This window comes from Ursus americanus, chromosome 5 (genome assembly GCF_024610735.1).
Source record: "Ursus americanus isolate L20-20 chromosome 5, mUrsAme1.1.p, whole genome shotgun sequence".
In the NCBI taxonomy this organism is placed as follows: domain Eukaryota; kingdom Metazoa; phylum Chordata; class Mammalia; order Carnivora; family Ursidae; genus Ursus; species Ursus americanus.
The window spans coordinates 46648907-46669459 of NC_142131.1; the positions used below are offsets into that span (position 1 = coordinate 46648907).

At 39.9% G+C, this 20553-nt stretch overlaps 1 pseudogene; it reads right to left on the minus strand.

Moving 5' to 3' along the window:
• Positions 1–16747: 16747 nt before the first annotated feature.
• On the minus strand, positions 16748–20277 carry LOC123790519 (large ribosomal subunit protein uL1 pseudogene; annotated as a pseudogene).
• Between the last annotated feature and the right edge of the window lie 276 nt (positions 20278–20553).

The window sequence follows — 20553 nt, forward strand, 5'->3', positions numbered from 1 at the left end:
AAATGACATTAGAATGAGATATTAGAATCCTCAGTCTATGGCTGGAAACTAGGGCAGTGCAATTGGAGGAGATCTCTTGGGTTGGTGTCCTGGTGTGTGTCGCTGGGCCTTTTTGTGCTTGTCTGAAGGCAGTTGGGGATGGGGCACCTGGGTGGTCCAGCCAGGTAAGCATCCGACTCTTGATTTCAGCTTGGGTCATGATCTCAGAGTCATGATCTCTCAGTCATGAGACAGAGCTCCATATTGGGCTCAGCATGGAATCTGCTTGACCCTCTCCCTCCTCCACATGTGCGCAAACACATCTCTCTCACTCTCTCTCTCTCCCCCTCTTAAGTAAATAAATAAATAAAATCTTTCAAAAAAAAAATGAAGGCAGTTGGGGAAGAGGAGGGGAGAGAGAGGCAGAATGCCAATGGCTGTAGGCAGAACAGGGTGTTTCAGGTTTTGTTGGGTCTCTCTGATATGTGAGACCAGCATCTAAGCCTCCTTCATAATTTGAAGATTATAACTAACTTGTCCTATGGCTTTGTGCAAGTCTTTTCACCTTGAAGGTCTTCAATTTCTCTCATGTAAGATGAGTGGGCTATACAATGTGATTTCTAATTCTACAAGCTCTAAGCTTTAAAATTTTAAGAAAATAATCTCTCAAATAATCCGCTGGTGGGAATGTAAAGGGTACATCCTGTATAGAGGGTAATTTGTCAACATTCTTCAACGTTACAGATATCTATACCTGTTAACCCAGTAGGTGTACTTCTAGGAATTTATAAGGTCGTTATACTTGCATATACACAAAACATCATAAGTTCAATGTTGTCCATTGCCACATTGTTTATATACCAAAGATTGGAAACAGTCTAAGTATCCATTAATAAGGGACCAAAAAAGTAAATTATAGTATATCCTTACAATGGAAATTTATATAGTCACAAAATAGAGCACAGATACAATGAAATACTATATAGCAATGAGAACAAAGTATTACTACATGCAGTAGTAGATGACTATCAGAACAATGTGCAGAAATGTCCAGCAAAAGAAGCCAAACACGAAAACAGCATGTACCGTATGAATCTATTTAATTAAAGTTCAAAAACAGGAAAAAGAAATTCCTGGTGTTAGAAACTGGGATAGTGGTTACCTCTGGGGGGCCAGAGCTCCAAAGAACACCAAATATGCCATGATCTATTACTAATAGCTTCACATAAATACATTTACTGGATACCCTGTAACTGAACTCTTTATGAAGAAAAGGGGGCCCAGATTCTACAATCTCTGGCCTTCAGAGGGGCAGAGATGCACTGTATTAGAACATGATATTGATGATGAGGAAGAGGAGGGTACTGGAAGCTGCTGCCCAGAAACAATCCATCTGTGGGAACAATGGAGAATGACAAGGAAATGAACAACCACAGGACAAACAGTCCATTAGTCTGCAATCTTCTGCAAGATTCCCATGGGAGGCAATGGGGAGACTTGTTCTTTGTGGTTCAAGGAGATGAAACTAGGGCATGTGGGTGAAAGCTACAGAGAAACATATTTCAGTTTGTTTAAAGAAAGGTTTTCCATAGAGAGAGCTCTCAAGGTGGACCTGATACCTGTCAGCAGCCACTACTGGGAATAGGCCAGGTTCCAGTTGGGAGACAGGATGGATCCTCTTTGTACCCATGAGAAGCCCTTCTAGTCTTTCCCACGGTTGCAAGGAAGGATGTGAGGACAGAACAGGCATTTTTCCTGGTTGGGCAAGAACTATGGGACAATAGCTGTGTGGTTCTCAAACAGCTCTCCTTGACAGTGATGTGGGTGATGGAAAGGCCAAGCCTGGGTGTCACAGCCAACAATGGTGCTCACAGAGCAATGGCTCTTTGAGTCCTGATGAGTAGCAACTTAAGGGTCCTCCCAAGATGTAGGAGAAAAACTCTAGTTCTAAGTCTCTCCTGCCTCCTGGAATTCACCAAAAAGCAGAATTACAGAAATCTCCCAGCTGGAATCACCTCAAATTTCTTTTCTTTTTTTTTTCTTTTACAATGAACAATTTCTTTTTTTTTTTTTTTAAGATTTATTTATTTATTTATTTGACAGAGATAGAGACAGCCAGTGAGAGAGGGAACACAAGCAGGGGGAGTGGGAGAGGAAGAAGCAGGCTCATAGCAGAGGAGCCTGATGTGGGGCTCGATCCCAGAACTCCGGGATCACGCCCTGAGCCGAAGGCAGACACTTAACCGCTGTGCCACCCAGGTGCCCCGGAATCACCTCAAATTTCTAACTGAGCTCCCACCCATTCAGAAATGTCATTCACAGCATCCCTGACAAATACCCACCAAGTCCTGTTTACACACCTCCAATGATGAGGAGCTTTCTGCTTCACAGCTTTCCATGGTTCAACAGTTCTCACTGTTACTGATAAAATGCGAAAACAATAGCTAGCATTTGTTGAGTTTTGTGTGTCAAACTGCTGAATACTTTCTGTGCACTCAACCATTGAATCCTTGCCACAAAATTATTAAACGGGTGAGGAAAAGTTAAGAATGTGTTCAAGGTCATGCAAAGTGACAGTGCTAGCTTCGAGGAGTATGATTTTCACAGATTTTATTCACTCATCTATCACTCTATTTGTATTATGTCTGAGAATCATCTTTACTATTATGCACTTAAAATTTCTCTTTAGGGGCACCTGGGTGACTTAGTTGGTTGGGCACCCAACTCTTGGTTTCAGCTCAAGTTGTGATCTTGAGGTTGTGGGACCAAGCCCCGTGTTGGGCTCTGTACTCAATCTGTAGTCCTTCTCTCTCTGCTCCTCCTCCTGCTCTCTCTCTCTCTCTCTATATATATATATATATACATATTTAAAATAAATAAATAAACAAAATCTTAAAAAATTTCTCCTTGGGGCTCCTGGGTGGCTCAGTTGGTTTGGCATCTGCCTTCAGCTCAGGTCATGATCCCAGGGTCCTGGGATCAAGCCCCGCATGGGGCTCTCTGCTCAGCAGGGAGCCTGTTTCTCCCTCTCCCTCTGCCTGCCTTTCCCCCTGCTTGTGCTCTCTCTCTCTCATTCTCTGTCAAAGAAAGAAAGAAAGAATCTTAAAAAAATTCTCCTTAAGGTATCTTGTTTCATTTTTTTAAAAAAAACTTACTTATTTTAACTACACTTCTTAAATATTTGAAATCACAAAATTTGTCTACTCATTATGTACTTTCTCTCATATATATTAAATAATAATTTATTATTAAATATTATTAAATTATTAAACTAAAATATTTTAAAATTTTATTCATTAAATATTTAAAATTTTTAAATATTAAAATATTAAATTATTAAATATTATTGAATTATTAAAATATTTAAATAAAGTCATAATAAATAAAAGTTATTCAAAGTTTTCAACCACGTTCTAAATAAAGACTGTTTTTTAGCACCATTTTGTATGTACTATATTTTGGTAAACGCTGCCCTCATCTACATTACTTCTCATTTTTAAATGTATAATTTTAGTATACTTACTATGATGAGCACTGAGTAATGGGTAGAATTGTTGACTCACTATACTATACACCTGGAACTAATATAATACTGTATGTTAACTATATTGGAATCTGAAAAAAAATAAAAAAACAAAACCCAAAAAACCCTGATTTTTGTAATTATTTTTCACTGTTGGTATTAACTCTGCCCTGTGAACTTGCTGAGAAAAAGTCTTGGCAATCTTGTCTTTAAGACTGGTTTTTAAGTGTCGTCTGAAAAGATCAACTATAGTTCTATTAAGGCTTTTCCAGATTGCTCATTAACTGTTCCTCCAAACTCTTAGACAGAGTTTCTAGGGCCCTCTAGATCCTCCCTTATAGGTTGGTCAATCCTGCTTCAAATCCTCTATTTTGTAACCCAGCCAAAGTTGTTGTAGAGAGGCATATATATAATCCTACTCATGGAGGCCAGAATCTTTACATGTATATCCAGTGGCTGCCTCCATGCTCAGGCTCAGATCCATCCAGCTGGGGACAGACTATACAAGCTAGTGGAAAGAACAGAGGCCCAGCCCAGAAGACAGGAGTTATTTCCCAGCTCTGCCCACCCTTTAGTCATCACTTGACTTAGAGGAGCCTGAGTTTACTTAACTGAAAAATGAATAATTCTTGTCCTGCTACCCTCTCAGGATAGTTGTGAAGACAAAATGAGATAATTGATGTGTAGATTTTGTAAACTAAGAAGAGTTACAAATATTAGTTATTATTAAACCAAAATCCATGGCCTAAATACACCAGTACTTACCCCCATCAATAACCCATAAACCCGGGGCACTTACAACTCTTCACTAACATCAAGTTGGAGAAAGTAGTAGGTGGACTTGATGATACTCAAGTAATTCACCATATGAGAGACTGCTATGTTCCAGTCACTGTTCTAGGTCCTGAAATCCTAATATAAATTGATATTTAACCACTACAAACCAGTGGCCTACTGACTGCTAAAATACTGAAATATTTTCAGGGTGCCTGGGTGGCTTAGTGGTTGAGGGGCTGATTCTTGATATAGGCTCGGGTCATGATCTCAGGGTTGTGGGACCGAGCCCCAAGCTGGGCTCTGTGCTCAGCACAGAATCGGCTTGATTCTCTCTCTCCATCTTCCTTTGTCTCTCCCCTGACTTGCACTCCCTCACGCTCTCTCAATCTCTCAAATAAATAAATAAAATTTAAAAAAATTAAATACTGAAATATTTTCACAGTAACAATGACTAACCATTTCCTTAGTCCCCTACTTCACATGCATTGCCCTAATTACTCTATCTCCTCCCTCAGGACTTCCAGACGTCCCCACATGGCAGCAACTTAACGGTTTAAAGGACAGAAAGAGAGGCTGCCTGGACCCTGATCCGAGACTTTGGCCAGTATCAACTCCAACTGATTAGTGCCATGTGATACTAGTTGTTAAGTATTTGGAATATCACACTGGGAGAACAGGTTTCATTCTATTGAAAAGGTACACAGTAAACAAGTGAATGAAACGATGCGATATTCAATTGCAGATTGTGATAAGAGCTATAAATGAAGGAGATGGTGATGGGGGCAAAGGAGGGAACCTTAGACAGCATAATTGGGAAAGTCCTCTTTAAGGACGTTATCTTTGAGTTGAGAAGGGAATGAGGATGAAGGCATGATAGCCAGCCATGCAAAGGTTTAGGGGAAGAGCATTACAGGAGGAGGGAAGATAGGAACAAAAGCCCGAGGGCAAGAATGGGTTCGGCATATATAAAGAACAGAAAGTCCATACCACTAGATCATAATGCAGGCTGTTCAAGGTAGGCCAAGGCCAGAGCATGTGAATGCTGGCAGTCTTCAGTAACAGTCTAGATTTTATTCCAAGTGCAAGCAGAAGGCATTGGAATAACTTACGTACACTGACATGTGGTTATCCTATTTATAAAATGCCTAATTCTGAGAGACTCAAATCCTGGAAGTCACTCCCCTTCCTATTGTCTCCCTACCAGAATTGGAAAATCTGAGACTGATGAATGTTCTGCATATATGTTGTGGATGATTACAACCCATTCACCAGCCTAAAGACCAACTAGATTTGGAGGGTCTACAGAGACCTAGAAACCCTGTCCTATGAAGATGGAGCAACAAGAAATGACCAACCTGGCAAAACCTTAGTGGGAATACAGCTGATCTTCTCAGACATTTAAAACCAGCTTTGAAGACAAAGGTGCCAAAATGCTTTCCTTTGTATTGTCTGATCTTCACAATAACCAGGTACAGCGGTCCAAGCTGAAGTTATCATTCTTTACCATTTTACAAGAAGAAGTATCAGATTCTTCAAAGAAAATTACGATTGTGTTCGACAGAGCCACAGGCAAGGATTACTTCGCCTATTTTGCTTATTGAGAAAGCAATTAAGAAAATTTGCCTGATTTTATATACAATTGTCACAGTTGGGCTATAACTAGAATACAGACAATTCCCAACTTAAGACTGTTTGACCTATGATTTTTTTGACTTTTTGATGGTGAGAAAGCAATATGCATTCAATATAAACCATATTTCAAATTTTGAATTTGGATCTTTTCCTGGGCTAGTAACATGTGGCATGATACTCTTTCAAGTTGGTAGGCAGCGGTAGTGAACCACACAGTCACGAGGGTAGGCAACCAATATGCTTAAAACCATTCTGTACCCATACAGTCATTCAGTTTTTCACTTTTAGTACAGTATTCAATAAATTATATGCGATATCAGCACTTTATTTTGAAACAGGCTTTGTGTTAGATGACTTTACCCAACTATAGGCTAATGGAAGTATTCTGAGCACTTTTAAGGTGGGCTAGGCTAAGCTATGATATTCGGTAGGTTAAGTGTATTAAATGCATTTGTGACTTAAATATTTATTAACCCCATCATAAATCAAGGAAGATCTGTATAGGTGTTCGGATTCTAATAATAGTCCACTGCCTCCTTGTGACATTTGGGGACAGGAGAATTTTGTAACTTTTGTGCTGGTGAGCTGAGGAATGGCCCAGCCAGCTCCCCAAACATGCAATGACTGTCTGGTAAGGCATTCAGAGAATCTGCATGCTTTATCTAGTGCTGAGAGGGCAGACATGCACTCAGCTTGGCATACTTACACTTCAGTTAATTTTCCTTCCAAATTTTGAGAGATAGCTAAAACCTGCCCAGGAAATTTTCTGTGATTGAACAGCATCTAGAAAAAAAAACTAAGCTTTTTAATTGTGAACCAGATGTTCACAGTGGTGTAAAGGAAGGACAAGTGGACTAGAAAGAAAGATTTTTTTTTGTTCATTTTTCTAGTCTCCCAACTAACTACAGCTTCAATTCATGGTTAATTCCCCCCAAATACAGAATAACAGAGGCATATGTGTTCATGGTCTTGATGTAGCATTACTAAATAGGACTCTCACACAGGGACACGGGGAAAGCTTTTGCCTACAAGATGGGACATCACATCAACGTGGTCTTTCCCACACTTCTGCAGTGTGGTTTCTCTGGGGACCCTCCTCCAGCCTATGCAGTTCCAGCTTCATGTTCACTCAGTTCTTTCCCTCTAACTTTACCTTGCTTCGACCCTTCCCTTTACTTACTTGGATATTTTCTATCTCTCCCACAGTATTCCTTGAAGACAGGGACCACGTCTCCTTTTTCTTTACTTACTTCCATAGTACAAGCATGGTATTTTCTTAATAAGGACTCAGTGCATTTTTATAAAGTAAAACAAAATATAACGATGACTACCATTTGTGGAGCAATGTGTGCCAGGCAGGCCACTAAGTGCTTTACCTATTTTATTTTATTTAATCCTTACAGCAATCCAGTGATGTGGTGACTTTGGTCTTGCTTTATGGAGGAGCAATAGAAGCTTTCGGAAGTTAAATAACTTGCCCAAGGACACATAATTAGTAAGCAGCAAAATTGGGACTCAATCCATATTTTTTCTGACGCAAACACAGAGCAACTTACACACTAATCTAGGGTGCTTCTTTGTACTGTTTCACTATAAAATTAGGAGAGAAGAGGTGGAAGGGTGAGACAGAGCTAGACAAGCAGCCACTTGCACTAAGGAAGCTGGACCAGTTGAACTGCCAAGCAGAGTCCACATTCTTGATGTGTACCTGGGTATTAGAGGGTGGGCAGGTATCTGTGGGAAGGAACTCATTTCGGATGTTAAGCTAGTTCCCATCCTCTTTTAATACCAGACAAACAAACTGAAAGGGAGCTGCCCTGTGTTCAGTGTACTGAATGCTAATCCTATTTTCCCTGGGAGAAGAGAAGGAGTAGGAGATGCTTTCTACAAGTCCTTGCCTGGTTTTGCAGACAGAGAGCTGAGTCAGAGAGAGTTGGCTGAAATTGTGGAAAGACAGACTGGCGGCTGAACCCAGGGTGGTGCAGAGCTCTTGATAGTCAACCTTTCCCAGGAGCTGGGGAACAGGATGCTCGTGTCACACAGTGAGAGCAGATATTTAGTAACTGTGGGAGGTGTACTGGTAGAAGGGGAATATGCCATTGTCACTTTGGAAATTCAAGGTCTTCAAGTTACTGAACAAATTATGGAAGTGAAAAAGCTAAAGATGGCACAAAGGGGGTGTGGTATAGTAGAATGAGCACTAGTTATGGACTTGGTAAAGTTGTGTCTTTGGATTTTAAACATCATGAATCTCAAACTTCATGAAGATGGATAATATCCTGAAATGTTAATTAATATGCTTTTGTTTCCAGAATTTGCTTTAATCTTTGTTCTTTCCCTCATTTAGTCAGCTAAGCATTCTTCATCATTGTCTTAGAGATGAACTGACAGCAGGAGAGAAAACAAAGAGAGTCAGTTGTTGGCTTCTGAGTTTAGCAATCCACCTGTTCTGACACATGAGATTTTGAAAGAATATATGGTACAATAATGATTTGAATGATAAAAATTTCCTACCTTTGAGATAAAGGATGGACTTCCAAGGCTGAGAAGAAAGAGATGGGGGAGACTTAGAGATCAGTTGGACAAAGAATGAGGGGACATAGCCAGACAGACCGGGAGGACAGTATTGATTCAACATCCAGGGAATGCCCGATGTCCATCTGAGTGTGCATTACCTGTAGCCAAGACCCAGGGACAGAGGCTAGTTCCTTCACATGTGAAGTCTTATGTTGCCTGTACTGAGGATCTATCGCGAGGTTCTCTCTTTGACAGAAGTCAGTAACTAGCCCACTGATCATCTAGCAAGAGTGACAGAATTTATATCCTCACCCTTAGCCTTGTTCTGTTCCCATTCATCTTACCCTAGAATTGTCAACTCTTCCTCAGCTTCCTGGGACACTTGTATACCAATGAAATGGCACTGAGAGGGTTGGTGGTGTACGAGAAAAAACCTCCCACAGGTGGATTTAGGTGGCAATTAATTAAATCACCTAGGGATTTCTCTGTGTAATTGACAGTCTAAAATAACAACAACAACAACAACAACAACAGGTTACCACCAACGACAGAATAATGGCCTCCAAAGATGTCCACATTCTGATGCCCAGAATCTGCGAATATGTCACTTTATATGGCAAAGGGGACTTTGCAGATGTGACCAGATTAAGAAACTTGAGATAAAAAGATTTCCCTGGATTTTCCTGATGGGTCCAATGTAATCACAAAGGTCCTTATAAGAGGAAGGTAGAGGGTCAGAGTCGTGACAACAGAAGAAGAGACTGAAGCAATGCAGGGCAGTGGACCAAGGACTGTGGTGGAAGCTGGAAAAGCCAAGGAAATAGATTCTTCCCTAGAGCTTCCAGAAGGAAGCAGCTTGTTAGTAACACGGGATCTTGAACCCTTCTCTAGACCTACTGAAGTAGCTGGATTTGGGCCCAGATTTATTTATTTTAAAAAAGTTATCCCAGGTTGGGGTGCCTGGCTGGCTCAGTCGGTAGAGCATGCAACTCTCGATCTCAGGGTTGTGAGTTCGAGCCCCACACTGAATGTTGAGATTACTTAAAAATGAAATCTTAAAAAGAAAGTTATCCCGGTTTATTCTGATACAGCCAGCCTATAGGAGCCCATGCACAGCACGTCGAAAAATATTGACTCTAAACTGACAAATCACTCCCCACTATCACATTCAGAAATTCTAATAACCGGGGGCGCCTGGGCGGCATAGCGGTTAAGCGTCTGCCTTCGGCTCAGGGCGTGATCCTGGCATTATGGGATCGAGCCCCACATCAGGCTCCTCCGCTATGAGCCTGCTTCTTCCTCTCCCACTCCCCCTGCTTGTGTTCCCTCTCTCGCTGGCTGTCTCTATCTCTGTCGAATAAATAAATAAAATCTTTAAAAAAAAAAAAAGAAATTCTAATAACGTTTACCACATAAACACCAAGCAGTCATTCAGTTTCACAAGAATACCTAAAGGGATTATGATCTCATCATCTTTTGAATAATAATAACAGCTTCCATCTAGTGAGCATATTCTAAGACAATCAATATGCTAATATTTTAAATAGTAAATATTTTTATGTATTATCACATTTAATCTTGGAGCAAACTTATAAAATAATGATTAAGATTATAATCTATAACAGAAAAAAAAGACCTAGACAAGTTAACTGTAACTGGATGGGAAGGGTGGAAGAATGGAACTACTGTTTTGAATGAGATGGGGGAGGAGCAGGCTGGACCTCTCACACCAGTTCTGTTTTCCCACTAAGGCACAGAAATGAGGCTGCCCTTCCATATAAGCATTCCTCCTTTCAGTATTCAGGAGACCTCCTGGCATTTCAACTGGGCCTTAGAACATACCAGGCAAACAAAAGCTTTTTCCATACAGGGCAAGTTGGATGGGGCTGAGCAAAATACAGGTTCCAAAGAGTTGTTCCTCTTACAGGACAGAGAGGAGCACTCTGCTGGTGTTTCGGTAGAGGTCTTCATAAGGACGTACTGAGGATAACTAACACAGCTCTATGGCATGGATGATTTACAACCCTGTGCAACTGTGATCCCACGATCTGCATTAAGGATTGAGCTCCCACCTTGTGATGGATGATGATTCCCTATTGGTAGCTGATGAGTCTTGGCACTGATTCTACTGCTCTGTCCTGGTTCCTCCTGGCATATTGAGCCCCAGGCAGTCTGGGCTCCACCAACCCCCTCCCCTGACATTACCTTTCCTCCACACCTGAACCTCTCTATCCCATGAAATTTTTTTGTGGTCTTAGGGGGTGGTGCAGTGCGACTCCTACTTTATGTTTCCAAACTTTATGTTCTAATTCCTTCCAGACATTCTAGCCTTTGATTCTAAAAGCCTGACTTCACGTACTCAAAACCCTTTTTCTCAAACTACTCTCTTAATCTTTTTTTTAAAAATCCAGGCAGTCTAGGCTGGCAGTGAGAGCATGATGTAGAAGGGCATGTGCGAAAGGGAAAAAAGAGCTATCTACACAATATTGCAAAATATTACTCGTTTTCATAACCACAGTTCCCAGGGTAATACAGGCAATAGAGATGAAGCCAGGAGCCATACCCACGTCTCTGTGATGTCCAAGTCTCTATGACATCCAGGACATCATTAGACAGGTCTGACTAGTAAGCCCAACTCTAAATCCCAGCAAATTCTACCCGAAGGTCCTAGTTCTGGGCTTATGGAGCAGATAAACTCCTCCTCTCTCAGGTTAGTTGTTCGGGTACTTGAAGATAATAATTTTGGCACCTGAGTTTTCTCAGCTAATTCCGCCCCCCCAAACTTCTACTCTTCTTCATAGTCGTGATGTTTCCATTTTTCATTATCTTGGACCTTCTTTTAGATATGCACAAGTTTTTGTGTGTCCCTCCTGACTTGTGACTTTCCTAAATAGGCTGTCTCATTCCAACCAGGAATTTCAACCAGGTCCAAAATCAATTACAGAAACTTTTCCAATCTCTTTGTTCCTGGCACCACACTCCTAAAGCAAAGGATGTTTGCACCCTGCAACGCGTGTGCAGATTTCTACTGCACCTGTCTATGTAATAGCTGCAAGCTCAGAGAAAATATCTGCGGCCAATTTAGGGTAATCCTCAGTCTCTCCCTAGAACTCAAAGAGCACACAGGTGGCCAAAACATCCAAGACCCATAACAAGACTAGGAAAATGTTTCTTTTAACATATCATATAATGATATGTCTAGTGGTAGAGTGAATCTTAGGTCCCCACAGGTGAGCCTGTTTCAGAAACCCCAGCCTGGACGGCAGCAAAGCATGGGTGGGCGTGTTTGTAAAATGATGTATTGAAAAGAGTAGGAGTCTGCAGCTGACTCTGCAAGTAACTCGCTCTGGGACCCTGAACAACCATTTTTTTCTCTCTTGATTTTATTTTTCCCACTTGCGTAACAGTAGCATTAGACTCGAGTGGTTTTCAAATGTATTTGTTTATGTGCTTTGATCAGAAAAACATTTCTGTACATGAAATTTATGTATATTTTATGTATAAATCATATATAGAGAGGAACAACTCTGCTTGCAGTTTGTTTGGTTTTCCAAACTGGAAAGATTGCCAGGGAGGAAGGAGAAAAAGAGAGAGGAAAGGGAGCAGGGAGAGAGAAAAGGAAAGGTAAATTCAAATGCTCTTTCTAGCTTTGAAGTTCTACTACATTTATTTAAAATGGTGCCAAATCATCGACTCTGGGACTGGACTTAGGTCAATCTTGAAATCTAAATGTTTGTATAGTAGGCTGTATTTTCATTAGTTCTATTCAGATTTTCCTGAGTTTTGTAATCTAAATTTTTTCTGCTAATACAAACAGCAATAATGGAAGGGAACATAATTTCCTACACCTGGGCCTAAAGAACCGGAGGAACAGAGAGCTTTTGGCGCCCTCTTGTGTCCATAATTAGTGATCACAACAGCCAACCCCGCTAAGTGTTAGGGACGGCTATTAAGGCCCAAGGCAGTAGAGTAAAATATGTGGAACAAAGAAGTTGAGGTGGTGATAAGGGTTTGTCAACATTTATACAGATCTGCTCTAATTGAATACATCTTCTACAAACAAGAATGCCCTACAAAGAAAACTTTTCTCCTCTTTACCTAAATACTACACACTTTTTGAGAGAGAAAGTTGATCACCTTTAGGTGTTTCTTTAGTTCACCATAATGACCTCTTCTCTGCATAATTGGAGCAGGTAAGATGACACATTCCAACATCAGGTGTCTGTTGTATTCTCAACTGCCCCTCATTAGCTATATAAGTCTAGGTAAATCAATTCACCTTCTCTCCTAAGCACCTCTGTAGCCAATTACCAATGAATGGGAATACACTTAGGCATAATTGCTTCATCTATGATTGAACTAAGCAAATCCACTTCTCGAAAGTTAGAATTGGAGATCTAAGCCACAAAAGGGAGAACAGACAATTTGGACTTCATCAAAATTAAAAACTTATGTATCAAAGCACACTATCAAATAAGTGACAAGGCCTAATAAATGGGAGATGATATTTGTAAATCGTATAGTCTATTCTTGTTATTTGTGATACATTCTAAAAGTCGCTGCAACCACTGAATTAGCAAAAACTGAAGCACTGCTCCTAGGAATATATACAGACCAGGGATATAGAGAGAGAAGGGACATAATCACATAGATTGTAGTCTTCAATCCTAAAAATTCATCCTGGCATTCTTTTTTTTTTTTTTCAACAAGGTTCAGAAGAGTTGAGGAACTTACCTTAGAGCACACTACCCATGGATGCCAGTGTTGGGATTCGAACCCATCCAAGAGGCTTCAGAGCTGGACTTCTTGGATTACATTGCACTGCCCAGCCATCTCCATCCTCTGGTCATCTCTGTGTGACAGCTGGAACAAGAAGGTAGAGTGACACTATGTTTCACCTCAGCTGGGAATGTGTGCCTCAGGCAACTAAATTTTTCACTGTTCTGCTTGTCTTCAAATGATGACAAACCATATTGATTTTTGAGTCATAAACAAATTTTAGCAGGTAGGCAAATTCAGAAATATAGATTCTATAAATAATGAGAATCAACTCTATCTGATAAGGGACCAATACCCAGAAAATACAAAGAACTGTTACACTCAATAACAGAAAGTTACACAAATAATTTTTTTTTAATGGGCAGTGAATTTAAATAGATGTTTCTTCAAAGAAGTACATTAATCAAGTACAAATGGATGTCAGGTACATTAAAAAGGTCCTGAATGTTGGTGGCATTGCAGCCACTATGGAAAACAGTATGGAGGATCCTTAAAAAATTAAAAATAGAACTACCATATGATCCAGCAATCCCACTTCTGGGAATATATCCTAAGGGAACAAAAATACCAACTTGAAAGATACCTGCCCTTCCATGTCCACAGCAGTATTATTTATAACAGCCAAGACATGAAAACAATCTTAAGGTCCACTGATGGATGAATGGATAAAGAAGCGGTGGTATATATACAAAACGGAATATTATTCAGCCATAAAAATGAGAAAATTATGCCATCTGTGGCAACATAGATGGACCTTGAGGGCATTATGCTACGTGAAATAAGTCAGACAGAAAAAGACAAACAGTATGATCTTTCATACATGTGAAATCTCAAAAAAAAAAAAAAAAAACACCCAAACTCAAAAAACAACAATTAAACTCCTAGAAAAAGGGGATCGTATTTGTATTTAATCACAGTTCTCATCACAAGGAAAAATCTCTCTTTTCTTTCTTCTTCTTTAATTTTGCTTGCTTTTTATTGTATCTATATGAGATAATGGATGCTAACTAAAGTTATAGTGGTAATCATTTCACTATATATGTAAGTTGAACTATTATGCTGTGTATCTGAAACTTATACAATGATGTACGTGCATTATATCTCAATAAAACTGGAGGAGAAATTGCATTTGATTTCTTCAGTCATTAGGGAAATATAAATCACAACCACTGAGATAACATTTTCACTATGTTTTGACTTACGAGGGTCGTTACAATTTTTTTAAGAAAAGAAAGACAACAGCAAGTTTTGGCAAAGATGTGGAGAAATTAGAGGCCTTGTATGTTGCTGGTAGGATTGTAAAATAGTACAGCCATTGTGGAAAACAATTTGGCAGCTCCTCAGATTGTAAAACATAGAATTTTACCATATGACCCAGCAATCCCACCCCTATGATATGCTTGAAAGAATCTGAAAGGAGTATCCACACAAAACTTGTAGCACTATTCACAAAAGCCAAAAAGCAGAGACAACCCAAATGTCCACAACAGATGAACGGATAAACAAACTGAGGTATATTCATACAATGGAAATTATTTAGCATAAAAAGGAATGGAATACTGAAACATGCTGCAACAAAAAACCACATTTTGTTAAGTGAAAGAAAAGGTCACATATTGTATTATTCCATTTATATAAAACATGCAGGATGTGTAAATCCACAGACAGAAGTCAGGTTAGCAATTATCAGGGCCTGGGGGCAGAGGGATGGGAAGTGACTTCTTAATGGGTAAAGGGTTTACTTTGGAGGTGATAAAAATACTTTGGAACTAAATAGAGGTGATGGTTTCACAACATTGTGAAAGTACTAAAGGCCATTGAATTGTACAGTCTAAAATGGTTAATTTTATGTTATTTGAATATTACCTCATTAAAAAATTAGTCTTTGACAAAGGAGGAATTAATATACAATGGGAAAAAGGCTGTCTCTTCAACATACGGTGTTGGGAAAACTAGACTGCAACATGCAAAAGAATGAAACTGGACCACTTTCATACACCATACACAAAAATTAATTCAAAATGCATTAAATACATAAATGTGAGACCTGAAACCATAAAAATCCTTGAAGAGAGCACAGGCAGTAATCTTTCTGACATCAGCCACAGCAACATTTTTCTAGATAAGTCTCCTGAGGCAAGGGAAATAGAAGCAAAAATAAACTATTGGGACTATATCAAAATTAAAAAAAAATTCTGCATAAAGAAGGAAACAAACAACAAAACTAAAAAGGAACCTGCTGAATGGGAGAAGATATTTGCAGATGACATATCCAACAAAGAGTTAGTATCCAAAATATAAAAATACATACATATATATGTATGTATTTATATATATAATATATATATAAAACATATATATATATATAATTTTTGCATCACTCATCATCAGGGAAATACAAATCAAAACTACAGTGAGATACCATCTCACACCTGTCAGAATGGCCAAAATCAACAACACAGAAAACAACAAGTGTTGGCAAGGATGTGGAGAAGAGGGAACACTTGTGCACTATTGGTGGGAATGCAAACTGGTGCAGCTACTCTAGAAAACAGTATGGAGGTTCCTCAAAAGATAAAAATATAACTGTCCAGCAATTGCACTACTGGGTATTTACCCAAAGAAAACAAAAACACTAATTCAAAGGGATACATGTACCTCTATGTTTATAGCAGCATTATTTACAGTAGCCAAACTGTGGAAGCACCCGAATGTCCACTAGATGAATGGATAAAAAAGATGTGATTGAGATATATATACATATATATGGAATATTATTCAGCTATAAAAAAGAATGAAATCTTGCCATTTGCAGCAACATGGATAGAGCCTGAAAGTATAATGTTACGTGAAATAAGTCAGTCGGAAAGACAAATACCATATGATTTCATTTATATGTGGAATTTTAGAAACAAAAGAAGAGAATAAAGGAAAAAGAGAGAGAGAGAGAGAGAGAGACAACCCAAAAAACAGACTCTTAACTATAGAGAACTGATGGTAACCAGAGGGGAGATGGGCGGGGATGCAGGAAATAGGGGATGGCGATAAAAGAGAACACTTACCATGATGAAATAAAATAAAATTAAAAGATAAAAAATGGATCACCAAAAGTTTAAGAATTGAAAACGAAAGTAAGATCTTTTTCTTTGTCAAGATCTGTCTCATCAGAGACATGTCATCTCAGAAACAATCAAATGGCCATCTACGGCCTACCAAGTAGACAGAGGAGCAGAAAGAAAGCTGTTCTGCAGAGAAGTGGAGAAGAAAGAAGTATAATCTGTGGGCAGGAGCATAAAATCAGGATGGAGACAGAAAACATGGTATTTCAGACTCCAGTTTCAACTCTCTTACTCCTGCTTGTGGATTTCTTGAGGTACCTCCTAATCCTCACAATGAACTTTTTTCTTAAACCAGTTTTTATCCTACAACTTGTAATCAAAAGTGTACTATCTAATGCACAAAGCCAGCAGAAGGATCAGGTTTTGGGTTTTTTTGTTTTGTTTTGTTTTTTGGTAGCACTAGGGTTTATTAAGCCGTACCTTAGTACAGGTGCTGGGGCTTGTCCATGGTGCTTTTGATGTATAAAGCCTAGACGTTCTGCCCATTCTTCTTGAGCAATGACTCCAGGAAACTGACAAGCTAAGTGGATGTTGTACACAAGCTCATCATCTGTCATCTGCTGTGGCCAATGGCCACTGCCATACACAGCAACTTCTTCATCTGGAAGTTGATGGTGGACTTCACTTCATCCACTTTGGCCACCATGTTCTCATTGTGGGTCAGTAAGGAAGGGAACTTGCCAGCCTTATTGAGGCCTGGGCTGATTTGTGGGATCTGCTTGATCAGAGATTCTGAAGCCAAAAAGGCATCATACTGCTTGGCCGGCTTCTTGACTAATTTTTTATCGTTGTTGAGTTTCCTCAGTGCTTCAATGTCCATGTGGGAAATATCCACAGCCTTGGCCTCATCACAGTCCTGCTGGTCCCCCCAAAAACATAGGGGGAACTTGGAGTGGGGAGTGGACTTTAGCCTGACTGTGCCCGAGAAGTGTTTGTTCTTCTGACTGTCATAGTTGTTCGAGCTGATCTGCAGCTCCACCATCTCCAAAACCTACCTGCGCCTGTGCTGGCTGCCGGGCAGGACTTCCTGCACCACCTCGTACAGGGTGGCTTAGGAGACTTTGCTGCTCGTGGAGCCTCCTACCGCAATAACCGGAAAAGAAAGCCAGCTGAAGGGTCACTTCTGCCATGAATTTTGAAGTTTATTATAGAAATAATGACTCGTTAGATTAGAAAATACCTCAGTGGTCCCTCTCAATTAGACCCAATCCCTATACTATCTTTTCCAAATTATCAGCAGACTCTGCTTAAAGAACTCTAATTATGGAGACTTTATTGTCTCCAAAGGCAGACAATTTCATATTTGAACAATTCTGCCTATTAGAAAATTACTCTGTGCAAGTGGGCAGAAATCTATTCACCCAAAATATTATAACATCTGGGATCATTTGCAAAAATCATGGTATCCCTTTCCCTATAACAGCTATATAGCAGGTTGAAGACAATGACCATTGTCCTTCCTCTTGCTCCCCTTGTGTCTTAACACACACGTACGCACACATGCGCGCATGCATACATACACACATTGTCTTCTCCCTAAAAAATATAATTTCCTTGCTCAATTCTCTGACAAGAAGCTTAGAGCAGTTAAAATGACATGTTTAATGTCGGACTTGGATTTGATTTCAACTCTGCCTTTGTTGGATGTGTAGCTCTGGACAACTCAGTTATCTCAGAGTCTTAGGTCCCTCACATATGAACTGAGCATAATAAAAGTGTTCAACACAAAAGAGTATTGTGAGGATTGAATGAAATGATTCATGTAAAGAACAGACCATGCGCATGCGCACGCACACACACACAAAATGCAGCACAGCATCTGTCCCTGGTAGGCATTCAGTAAATAGGAGCCGTTATTATCTTATTAATAATACTATTGATACTGGTTATTATGATTGCCCTTATCTAGAAATCTGGTCTTATTTGACCAATGCAATCAAACCGTTATATACAATGACATCAGATTAGTAGTTGTGTGTGCTTACTATAATACCAGGCGCCGCAGAACTGGTAGATTATCTCCCTCTCCAGAGGAAGGGGAGACACAGATCAAGTAGCTTGTCCACAGTCACACAGCTAGTAGGTAGCAGAGCAAGAATCCTAATCCAATAATTCCTACCCAGACACCGTTGCAACATGCCAGTTATGCCGTCATAGCTCGTTAATTATCCACAAGGTGGTGCTCAACAGTAGGCAGTGGCTTTTTCTGCTAAACCCTCTCAAGCAGTCAGATCAGCATTCACAATGAGGCCCCATGGGGGTGAGTCAGCGTTTCTAATGGAGGCATTTTCTTACAAAGCAACACTTCGAGCCAGGATTTAAGGAGAGCACATAAGTCATGGGGATGTAACATATAGGATGGTGACTATAGTTAATGATACTATACTGCATATTTCAAACTTGCCAAGAGAGTAGAACTTAAGTAAACTAATAATGACAAGAGTACATAGGAGGTGGGGTCAGTAGCACAAATTTAGGGCACAAGAGAAACACTTAAATGCCTGAAGAAAATATGAGTGAAAAACTTTTATGAGTATGACCCAAAACATAAGAAACTCCCTACAACTAACTTCCCTACGTCTGGTCCCATTACACAAATCTCACATCCTCGTATCCAATTCAGTCATTCCTTTGGAGAGATAAAAAAACAAAACAAAACAAAAACTATAATAAATTTAGACTATGTGTATATTAATTTGTAAGTGTTGGGGCGCCTGGGTGGCACAGCGGTTAAGCGTCTGCCTTCGGCTCAAGGCGTGATCCTGGCGATCCGGGATCGAGCCCCACATCAGGCTCTTCCGCTATGAGCCTACTTCTTCCTCTCCCACTCCCCCTGCTTGTGTTCCCTCTCTCGCTGGCTGTCTCTATCTCTGTCGAATAAATAAATAAAATCTTTAAAAAAAAATTAATTTGTAAGTGTTCATTACGTTTTACCTTCTCCCAATGTATTAAAGAAAATTCTGCCTTGTTCTGGGCTTTTCACTAGACTTCTACCCCCCCCCCCCTTTAAAAATTGACTCAAAATGCTCCAGTTTTGCTTCTGGCCCATTTTTGACAGAGAATTTGCAAATGGGAAGAGAGATGAAAGGAGAAGTAGAGAGAAATTTCATCACAAAGGCAAATATTTAGTCCATTAAAAGCATAAAATACAGAAGCGAAGGATAAGAGAGAAGAAACATGGAGATCACTAAGGCTCGTTCTGTTTTGTTTTGTGTTTTTACCCAGGTATGTTCCAGGGAGGATGTTTAGTGAAGGTTTAAGATAAAGGCTCGGGGTGGGTATAGAGTGTGAGAGATGTGAAGATGGGAGGCAGGGCAAAGGGGGGCGTGGAAGAACTGAGTAGGAATTACAATCCCGTGATGTCTGCCAAGGGATTCAAGTCAGGATCTGAATCACCTCTACTCACTTTCAGACATCACACTTGGTTTCTTTGAAGATGGCTACACAGAGAACTCCAGTAAGCTGTAGCTCTTGGGTTTATTCTGGTTAGAGCAACACGCATCGGAGGCAACCACACACATGCCCACCTTGCTGGAATGAGCAATTCTTATCCTGTTCGCTTCTCCTTGCCTAACAAGCGGACCTGTCAAATAAATAATTTTTGTGATACTAATGAACCAATATTAAGCAAATTATGCTCCCTTGCCACTTTTAAGTATGTAATACAAATACGAATCCCTAATGCACCTGCTGCTTCTTACAGTTTCAAACTTCTCTTTCAACTCATTTGAACTTTACAACATTCCTGGAAAGCAAGCAAGGGTCATTATCACCATTTTACAAGATGAGGGAAAGGAGATTCATAGAAGTTGCACGGCTTTCACAAGATCACAAAGTCGGTATGTGGCAGAGCCAGATTTTACCTTCAATTTCTGACTGCAATTCCCTGGGCTCCATGGGATTGTCACCACACTTCTCCACTGTATGTGCCCCATGAAGCATGTGCTTCATGTAACTACCTCATGGAGATGGCTGAGTATGTAGAGGCAAAGCGCATTTGGCTTAGAGCTTGGAGGACTTGATTCTAGTCCCTTCCTTTCTATAACTTTGATAAGTCATTTTTCCACTCTGAAGTTTATTGACTTCATCTGTTTGTATTTATTTTTTTATTGAAGTACAGTTGACACACACTGTTATATTAGTTTCAGGGGAGCGACACAGTGATCCACTAAGTCTATACATTATGCTGTGCTCACCACAACTGTAGCTAACATCTGTCACCACAGG